This window comes from Dipodomys spectabilis, unplaced genomic scaffold (assembly GCF_019054845.1).
Source record: "Dipodomys spectabilis isolate Male_0828 unplaced genomic scaffold, ASM1905484v1 ptg000050l, whole genome shotgun sequence".
NCBI classification, from domain to species: domain Eukaryota; kingdom Metazoa; phylum Chordata; class Mammalia; order Rodentia; family Heteromyidae; genus Dipodomys; species Dipodomys spectabilis.
The window spans coordinates 2,315,219-2,325,828 of NW_024870727.1; the positions used below are offsets into that span (position 1 = coordinate 2,315,219).

Sequence of the window (10,610 nt, forward strand, 5' to 3'; positions counted from 1 at the left end):
GGTTACTATGATCATCCTCACTTTACTATAAGGAAAGTTGAAACTCAAAGAAGTTACTAATTGTTCCCAAAGTCAATAGTTTTGTCACCAGAAAACCACTTCATGCACATCTATTTCATCATTCTTTCTTAACTGACTTGTGATCTATTTTGGTTAATTCTCAAGTTGCTGTAGGGAGACATATTGGAGGTCATCCTATTTTGCATGTTTAAGCTACTTCCTAAATACATGATAGGGCTAATTTTCAAAACTTTTCTTCCTGCTCACTGAGCATTGTCCAAATATTAATCAGATTTTAACACTTAAGGACTAAGTTAGCTCTCTGTTCATTTGAATAGCTCAGGCAACCTGTAAAGAAATAAAAGTAGTTCATATTCTTCCTTCCACTCAGTATCAGATATGGGCAACAAACACATTCGGACATTTTAGCACCCATACCTCATGCCTGTAATCTTAATATTCAGAATGCTGAGACCTATGATTTAAGAGTCAAAGTCAGCATAAACAGAGTCCTTTATCACCAATTAACCAGCAAAAGCCTGAAAGTAGAAGTGTTGCTCAAGCTGTAGAACACCAGTACACGTACACACACACACACACACACACACACACACACACACACACACACACACACACAAATACATACCCACATTTAGCCAAATGAAATAAAATTAACTCAGTTAATTACAGTAAACTATTAATGTAGATGTATGAACCCAATCAGAATCATGTAATTTAGCTTTAATGATACTAGCAAAGTACTTTCTTTTTTTTACCTTCCTGGACCACAAAAAAAAAAAAAAAAAAAAAAGATGACAAGTAAAATGCATGCATCGTGCGTATTTGAAATAGAGTTTCTTCATGTTCCATCTGTAATCCCCCAAATGCCAGCATTAATCCATCTCTAAATCCACAACGCTTTTAGTTCAGGCCCCAAGGAAAGTATAAGTAATACATACAGAAACTGTGCCAGTCCAAAACCACAGCAGAAGCCAGATCATCTTAAACCATACTGGGAATATGACTTCAAACAAAGCCCCAGGTTGAAGATTTAAACATATATAGGAGCTGGGTGTTTTGAAGTCTAATAATAGAGAACATAACTATCAAAATTATGTTATTCATTTTTTATTTCAACCTCCACTTTTTATCAGTGTTATAAAATCCTATAAAGAAAGGAGGCATATGAACTGCCCTCATGAATCCCAAAATGTGCACAAATTTTAGGTATATCAGATTCAGGAAGTGAAAACTGTCATCATTGCCTAATACCATTAAGTTGTTCGAAAGTATCTCCTCTACATTTCCATATAACTGTAAAATGTTTATAAATTAGACAGTGATACAGGATAAGTTAGATCATATTGAATAGAAATGAGAAAAAATGATCAAAAATTAAAAGATCATAAAATAAGTGAATCATTAGAAACATGGTTTGATTTAGAAAACTAAAAAATTCAGTGTTTAAGAAACTTTCATGAACATGTACATACTGTGAAAGAAGGTATTCCTGTATATAAATAAGTTATAGAGGGGCTGGGAAGGTGGCTCAGTGGTAGAGCACTTGCTTTGCAAGCATGAGGCCCTGGGTTCGATTCCCCAGCACCACATAAGCAAAAAGAAAAAAAGCCGGAAGTGGCACTGTGGTTCAAGTGGTAGAGTGCTAGCCTTGAGCTGAAGAGCTGAGGGACATCACCCAGGCCCAGAGTTCAGGACCCACGACCGGACCCAAAAAAAAAAAAAAAAGTTATAGAGAGCTAGGAGATAAGAAGATAGAGAGAGGGAGGGAGAGAGAGAGCGAGACATTTTTTTCTTTTCAAACAAGAAAGTGTGCAGTAAAGATGCATTTCAAATTAAGAAAATTCAGTCTTCAACCTAGTACAAAATAATTTTAGGTACATTTTACCATATGGTACACATAATTTTTTATATAAATTATATTTGTGTGAATTGTATTAAATGATCCAAAGTATGCTTGTCATTTAAAGAAAATCTCTTCTAGGTTATTTAAAAATTAATAGCTTCCTTATTTATCCCCATTGTAAATTCTTTATTCAACAAATAATGATTGAACACTGATCATGTGCTAGACATCAAGGCTATAGCACTGAGCAGGAAGCGAGCAAATACATGTGTAGAGACACAGAATGAGCAAGCCATCTTGATGAGCAGAGTGCTGAGTGTTACTGAGGAAACAAACATGGAGAAGAGAACAATGACCGATGACCTTTGTACATTAGGTAATCAGGGAGGACATTTCTAAGAAAGTGTATTTGATTTTGGTACCCTGCATCTTGTATATACATTTGTCTAATTTGGCGAGGGGAAGGGGAATAACAAGATGCTGGAACAAGGATGCAGGAAGACCCATTGCAGCATGAACACCCACAAGACGGTATATTGGAAATGAATTTTACAACTTTGGGCAGGATTGGGGGAGGAGTGAGGGAGGTAGGGGAGGGAAGGGTAGTAGGAGAACAAGGGAATGGGTCATAATGCTTGCCAAGAAGAAATGTACTCATTGCCTATGCAAACCCCTATGCAAAGGGGTTACAGTTACAAGGATAACAAATTAAGATCTTAAAGATATATATATGTTTGGTGGGGAAAATTGTGAGTGAAAAAGTAAGTTTTGTTTAGTGCTGGTACTAAGGCTTGAACTCAGGGCCTTATGTTCTTGCTTGGCTTTTCCATTCAGTTTTATTGCTCAACTACCTTAGCCATACCTTTCTATCCAAAATTTTTTGTTGGTTAATTGGGGATAAGAGTCTCATAGACTTTCCTGCCTAGGCTGGCTTTGAACCAGGATCCTCAGATCTCAGCCTCCTGGGTAACTAGGGTTACAGGAATGATCCAGTAGGTTTCAAAGACTTGGAGAATGAAGAATATTAGATGAAAATAAAAGAAGAGGAAGAAACAGAGAAGAGAATTGTAGCCTGAACTATGATAAAGAGGTTGGAGTTTCATCCAAAGTAGGTTTCTAGCGATCACTAATGCTGTCCTTCAGAGAATTGACTAAAGAGAGGTATTGTGGAGGCCAGGCCATGTGTTAGGAAACTATAACATGAAAAAGATAATTGTAAGGAGATGCAGTGGCTAAAATGCAATTGATGATAAGAAGTCATAGGGTTGCCTGATGAATTGGATTTGTGGCTTGATATTTGCATGTACAGTATCTTCCAGATACCTATCTATCTATCTCTATCCATCACCTATCATCTATCTGTAAACTAGACCTTAATATTAATCCTTGTTGATTTAATACATTTGCATTCAAAAAGTCTTTGCTTTCAGAAGTCTTTGCTCTCATTGCATGTGAAAATGTGCTCTACTTCCAGGACAATTCAAACTTCTCCAATACAGGTCATCAATACCATTTTAAGGACATTTCTGTGGAAGAAATATATTGAGTCAAAGCATAGAAATCTATAATTCTGTCTTCATTTCATGAGATAAAGTGAGCCTTTATTTCTTCTGTATTTTTCTTAAATTCTTGCTGGTTACCTCAGAAGCAATAAAAGGAATCTGTTTCACTGAACCACCACATGGAGTATGTTATTGACTTCTCTTCCAGAGTCTCTGTGTATGGGTCCAAAGAAACTAGAAAAGAGTTGGGATGGTAGCAGTGACCTAAAAGGACCCTTTCTTCTAAAATAAGGAAAAGAAAGAACAAGTGGGGCGTTATGAACTTGGCAACTTAATCTCTCAAATAACTAGACAGTTACGGGGAAAAGAATGACTTTAAAAACAAAAAGGGGTCAGGTGCCATTGAATCACACCTGCAATCCTAGCTATTCAGGAGGCTGAGACCTGAGGATCGCAGTTCAAAGCCAGTCTGGCCAGGAAAGACCATGAGACTTCTATCTCCAATAAATGACCATAAAACAGGAAGTGGTGCTGTAGCTCAAGTGGTAGAGCACTAGCCTTGAGCTGAAGAGCTGAGGAACAGTGCCCAGGTCCAAAGTTCAAGCCCCATGACCGACAAAAAGAAAAAGGAAAAACCCTCACCTAGACTGCTATGACTCATCATGTTACTTGGCTTCCATTTCTTGGAGAATGTTATGACTTCACTGGATTTCCAGTACCCATTGAGCAATACTTGGAATTTAGGTTTCCAAATCACACAAGCCTCAAAACAAAAACTCTTATAAACCTGTTGAGTTCTACAATGTTTTTGGCTCAGGCCTTTTTTCTCATGCTGTAATTTATGCCAGTTTATGTTAATAATTTGGAGGTTATAATCCAGTATAGGCCCTGGACTTTCTCCCAATACTTCCATTTCCATTGTGTGCCTTGGGGGCACACAAAGCAGCCCATAGCAGTTGACAGTAGTGTAGATTGACAGGCAACCCCCAGGGAACAGAAAAGTGTCAATGCCACCTTACAATTGCCCCAGAAGGAGAAGCAAACTACCAGGAAAGAAGTCATTGCAAAAAATATTCCTTCCTTCTCAATCAAAGGCCAGGTCCATACTTGGTACTGTGTTGACCTACATGTTAAAAATATGATTTTCTTTGACTTTACTGCAGGTAGAGTTGCTCTCAGATTTACTTTCTAATCTATTAAATCTTTACTGAACCTTTTCTACCCCATGCACCAACTTCTTTGAGTTGTCAAGTCATTATGGTTTTTTTCTCTTTAACTCTAGGTCAGCCTCACAAAATTTTTAATATATATTTTTTATTGTAAAGATACTGTACAGTTACATGAGAAAGGTGATGAGTACATTATTACCCCCTCCTTTGTTTTTTCCCTACCATCCCTTCCCTCCCCATCTCCCCAACTCCTCCCTCTCCCACCCCATGTTGTAAAGTTCGTTTTCAACTTAAGCCTCATGAAATTCTGTATATCTTTATGAAAAAAAAAATAGCTTGGCAACTGACTCATAATTGTTTCCCATTTGAAATTATTTCCTTCCACCTCTTTCAGTGTCTAATTTTCCAGATTTTTTATTCTAAATACTTTGAAGAGAATTGTTATAACTGAAGCAACTAAGGTTAGGATGCCTGTCAAGACAAGCCTTCTGGATCATCTTAACCTAAATGAGACATATTTCTCATCCTTTGCTACTCATGATCCTTCTAAGCACAAAACCCTACAGTGGGAGGAGCCAGCCTTTGAGTTTCAAAGGCAATCTATTAAATCCAGTTGGGAATGGAATTCAGTAGCACATATGTGAACCTTAATATCATATATACCTGGATTCAAATCTTTTCTGTACTAGTATGGCCCAGCAATCTTGGACAAATTATGTAGATTCCTAGAGCTTCAATTCTTCCCAGAATAATTATTATAATTCTCTTTGCACAGGTGTGTGTGTGTGTATGTGTGTGTGTGTGTAGTATATGTGAATCAACTCAACAATTTTCCTACAAGTTCTTGGCACATGATAGACTGCTGATGAATCTTATCATAGCCAGAGTCCCAGCTGCGTTATTTGCTACTGATATTTAGCTGAGTCTGGCTGCCTGGTGGGTTGGGTCTGCCAGGAGACTGTTTGCCTCAGGAACTGAGGAGCCTCCTGGGAAAGAACTCATACAAAATGAGCCTGTCAGACAAGCTTGGCCAGAGAAGAAAAAGCCTTAGTTATCTGGAGGAAAGACGGGCTTTGACTGTGTGAGCTAATCCTACCCCCACCCCAAGCCCAGCCCTTCTCAGATGTACTCCTATCAGAGTCCTGGGGTGCAAGGAGACTGAACAAAAACAAAGAGAGCTGTTTTCTCTACAAATATGTGGCTTGCCCTTTTGTGTTTCTCCCATTCCTCTTTAAACATACTCAGGATCACTGGGGAGAATTGAAGCTAGCTAGCCTAAGTGCCAGGAAGGTTCTTCCCTTGGAATTGTGAATTTAGTTGAGTAGAAGCCAACTTGAAGTTGAAGAAGGTGAATCTGTGTTTATTACTGAAATGAACAAAGTACCTGGCTTCTTTGCCTTCCTTTTCAAGTCTACCTCATTTGGATGAATTCAAAGGGACTTTGATTTTCTATCCAAAACAATGAAAACTTTATATTTCTGATTAGCAACCTCATAGGACATTCATTAACAAATGAATTTCCTAATGGATACTATGCTAAGTTCCTCCCCATCCCCTAGTTAACAAGGAGGCAGATGCTCAGTAGAATCCGTGTGAAGAACTGACCTTGGGAATCATCCCATACCAAAAAACACTATGTGACATGCTCAAGTTCTACAGGCCGGAAACAGCCAAGACTGACCTGAGCAGAAGTAGGCCTGACCCTTTGTATACAACCACCTTTCTTTTGCCCATGTATGTCCATCCCATCATGAACAACATCTTTCAGGAAAGAAAGGACTCAAAATGTCTGAGCACCAGTGACTCACACCTTTAATCCTGGCTACTCATGAAGTTGAGATCTGAGAATTGAGGTTTGAAACCCAAGCAGGAAAGTCTGTGAGATGCTTATCTCCAGTTAGCCACCAGAAAACTAGAAGTAAAGCTGTAACTTCAATGGTAGAACACTAGCCTTGAGTGAAAAAGCTCAGGAACAACACCCAGGTTCAGAGTTAAAGTCCCAGTACTGGTATCAAGAAGAAGGAAAGAAAGAAAAGAGGAAGATGAGGATGAGGAGCAGGGGAGCGGGAAGGAAGAACTGAAATCCCAACTATGCAGACAACAGAGATCAGTAAAATAATGAGGCAAAAATAGAGTGAGATCCCCATCTCAATCAATAAGCCAGGCATGATGATTTGGACCTGTATGAACTCACTCCAAAGGCTCAGGTGGCCTGGGATAAAATGCAAGGTGCCTATCAGAAAAAACAAACTAAAGCAAAATGGGGGCTGTAAGTGTAGCTCAAGTGTTAGATCATCCATCTAGTAATACAAAGCCTTGAGCTCAAACACCAGTACTGATAATAAATAAATACATAGCACTCATGCTCTTGAACCATACTACAGGAGAACTTTCTGTGGGGAAAAAAATCATACACTATCCAACATGAAGGCCACTTGTGTTTATTTGAGTACTCAAAAAGACCTGAACTTTTTAGTATTATTTCCTGTTCAAGTTATCCATCCTTAGCAGCATGAAATTCCTGTTTTCTTCATCATCTGGTGGATCCATAACCCAGACAGGCCCAGGGACCCATCTATATGGTTCTATTCTTCTGGCATTGGATGAACTTGATTTCCTCAATGACAGAATTCAGAGTCAGCAAACAACTCCATCCAACACTTAAGTAATCCTGGTGGGCCTGGAGATAAGTTCTATCCTAGGAAAGCTGTTTTGAGGCTGATCACAATAAACCCAATGATAATACTAGATGAGTTTCCTAATTCCTAAAGGCCTTCTGAACTCTTTGGCCCCTTGGGGCCTCCAAGTGGATCTTTGAACATTCATCCTTCCTGGTTTACCTGTCCATGACTTCCTCTCAGGAAATTAAGATATTAATTATTTTTCTAACTCATAAAGGCCAAACATTATTCATAGGGTAAAAGCATTTCCACACAGCTCCAAAGATTTTAAAACATTATCATTGGCTTCTTGTTCTAAATACAACATAAATCTGTTTCTCTCTCTCTTTCTCTCTCTCTCTCTCTCTCTCTCTCTCTCTCTCTCTCCCTCCCTCTCCCCCCCCCTCTCTCTCTCTCACACACACACACACACACACTTAAACAGAGTACTCAGAAAATAGTCCTATTTATAACAAAATGATCTCCAAAACTAGTTTCAAATATATGAGTACAAGCTAGGCATGATAATTCAACACTTAGGAGTTAGAGGCTGGGGATCATGGGTTCAAAAACAGCCTGATCTACATTGTGATTTCTAGGCCATCCTAGGCTACATAGTGCAACCCTGTCAGTAGATAGATACAGAGTATTTTTACATTTCAGAGTACATTAGAGAAAGACAAAATCACCAGCGCTACTCGACATTCTTTCTGTGGATTTCAAATAAAACACCCTAATCTGCATTAAAAAAAATTTTTTTTTGCAGTTTCTGTGGTTTATTTAAGCACAAATAAAAGGTGTATGTGAGCTATCTACTCGTTTTTTTCACTGCGCATTGGGATTGGTGACTCTGATGGCCAGCTGGGCTGCTGGTTCCACGATAGCTTTTTGGTTCTTGGAGGAAACATTGTGGGCAATCTCAGCACAGTAAGACTTGTTGCACGTGAGCAGCGCTTCCAGCTCCTTGATGTTGTGGACCAGGAACTTCCGGAATCCACTGGGCAGCAGGTGTTTTCTTGTTGCTCCCATAACCAATGTTGGGCATCAAGATCTGGCCCTTGAATCTCCTCCGCACCCTGTTGTCAATACCCCTGGGTTTCCGCCAGTTACGCTTAATCTTGACATATTGGTCGGACTGCTGGCGGATCAACTTCTTGGTCCTCTTTTTGACGATCTTGGGCTTCACCAGAGGTCTGAGAGCAGCCATGATGCCTCGAGCAGGAGCAGAGGGCAGCCACCTGCAGAGGCAGCGCCGAAGAGGAAGCGGCAGCGGCGCGCTTAAAAAATTTTCTAAGCAGACACAGATGCCAGTTGTTCTCAGCATTTACCTTCAGCAGCACTGAAATAGATTAAGTATCTTAATTTCATCCATTGGCTTGCCAAAAGAATTTGAAGGCAATAGGTGAAAATAAACATGAACCAAGTTGTAGGGATATTCTCTTGTCTTTACCTTTTTCCTGAAACTCCTTGATCACTCACATGACGCTATTAATGTGCTTGGATCTTTTCCAGGAATGGAAATGACTTATCTCTTGACCACCTCACACAATGGCACAATACAGCCACCTAAGGAACCCTACTACCCTACAGTCATGAGTAAGGCCCATTCTAAACAAATACAAATGGTTACTTATCAGACCACCTGCACCTTCATTCAGATGTATTTATGTTCATCAATTTCACACATTCAAAGGATCCCCTGCTCAGTGACTGCCTAGAGTATGATTCCACTCCTGATGCTAACCTTGAGTCTTTAATGCTGAGACACACAGTAACAACAAAGCTTTGCATGGCAACAGGCCTGCTCAAGGAAGAAAACTTGAATATTAAAATAGAAGCCAGTCTCACAGACAGAAAAGTCTATGAGACTCTTACCTCCAATTAACTAGCAAAAAGCAGCAAGTGGAGCAATGGCTTAAGTAATTGGTAAAGTGACAGCCTCGAGCAAACATCTAGGGGACAATGCTCAGTCCCCAAGTACAAGCCCCAGTATTTGCATGCATGCACACATACCCACATGCACACACATGAGATTAGAAAGTTCATGGGCTACATAAATTTTTGCTCCTATCCAAAGTGTCTGATGGTTTTCTGGCTTCTAGAACACAATGTTTTCTGTCTTCCAAGGACAAAAATCATTTAACCCATAGGTGTTACCTTACTTACCAAACACACTAATAGGGTTTTAAGATCTTTGTGATTTAAACCAACTTGGACGGAAGGCATGATGAGTGCTTTAGGAATGCAGGAAGGGGTCTACAAAAACCAAGCTGACACATCTAATTATTTACACAGAGCTGGGAGTAGAGTAACTGACCAGATGGTAGCAACAAACTCCAAGGACTTCTAAGAAAATGACAAGATCCAGAAGGAAAAGGACCAGTCTTTGAGCATTGTGTTGCTAATGGGCCAGCACTGAAATACCCAGGCAGCAGCTGATGAAGAAATATTATATTATATTCTACATGCTGTAAACATGATATTGTCCTTGGTGGGTTTGAAATAAGGCTATAAATACATTATACATTAGGATCTAGAGGTGCAAATTTGGACAGAAAGACAGGGGCCAGCCATCTGGACCTGAGGTGGATGAGGAGATAGCAGCAAGTGCCAAGGCACGCAGTTCACACAGTTATTCAGAGCCTGATGCAGGTGGCAAGCAGATTTGAAGCTATATAATGGGCACCAAAAATGACTAGCTGAAGTTATGTTCGTAGGCCTCAAATATGGAAAATCATCCCACCTCTCTCTTTCTCTACCTCTTTCTCTTTCCTCTTTTCTCTTTCTTTTCTTTGTTTTTTTTTTTGGGGGGGGGTGCCAGTACTGAGGTTTAAACTCAGGGCCTCTCTCTTCCTTAGCTTTTCACTCAAGATGATCTCTTACTTGAGCCATACTTTCGCTAGGACAGAATTTTGCTGGTTAATTGAAGATAAGAGTCTCATGGACTTTCTGCCCATGCTGGCTTTAAACCATGATCCTCAGGTCTCAGCCTCCTGAGTAGTTTAGATTACAGGCATGAGCCTCCAGTGCTGGTGAAATCACTCATTTCTGAGCCCACAACCTGAGCTACTGGCAACAATAGAAGTGGAAGCCATAGTTAAATGTTTCTTTGCTCCCATACAGTTTGATCAGAAACTAATAGTGTCACACAAATAGAACTAAGATTAGCTCTGGACAATTACCCCTCACACTTTCCAGTAATTTCTGTTATAGTAATCCAGGCTCTCCTCAAAGAAACATATTAATAAGTGGGCTAAAGACATAAAGAGAAACTTCTCTGAAGAGGAAATAAGAATTGCCAATAGATACATGAAGAAATGCTCCACTTCTCTAGCCATAAAAGAAATGCAAATCAAAACAACATTGAGATTCCACCTCACCCCCACTTTTTTTTTTTTTTTTTTGTCGGTCGTGG

The 10,610-nt window shown here is 39.6% G+C and overlaps 1 pseudogene; it reads right to left on the minus strand.

Moving 5' to 3' along the window:
* Positions 1-8,005: 8,005 nt before the first annotated feature.
* On the minus strand, positions 8,006-8,478 carry LOC122107273 (annotated as a pseudogene).
* Between the last annotated feature and the right edge of the window lie 2,132 nt (positions 8,479-10,610).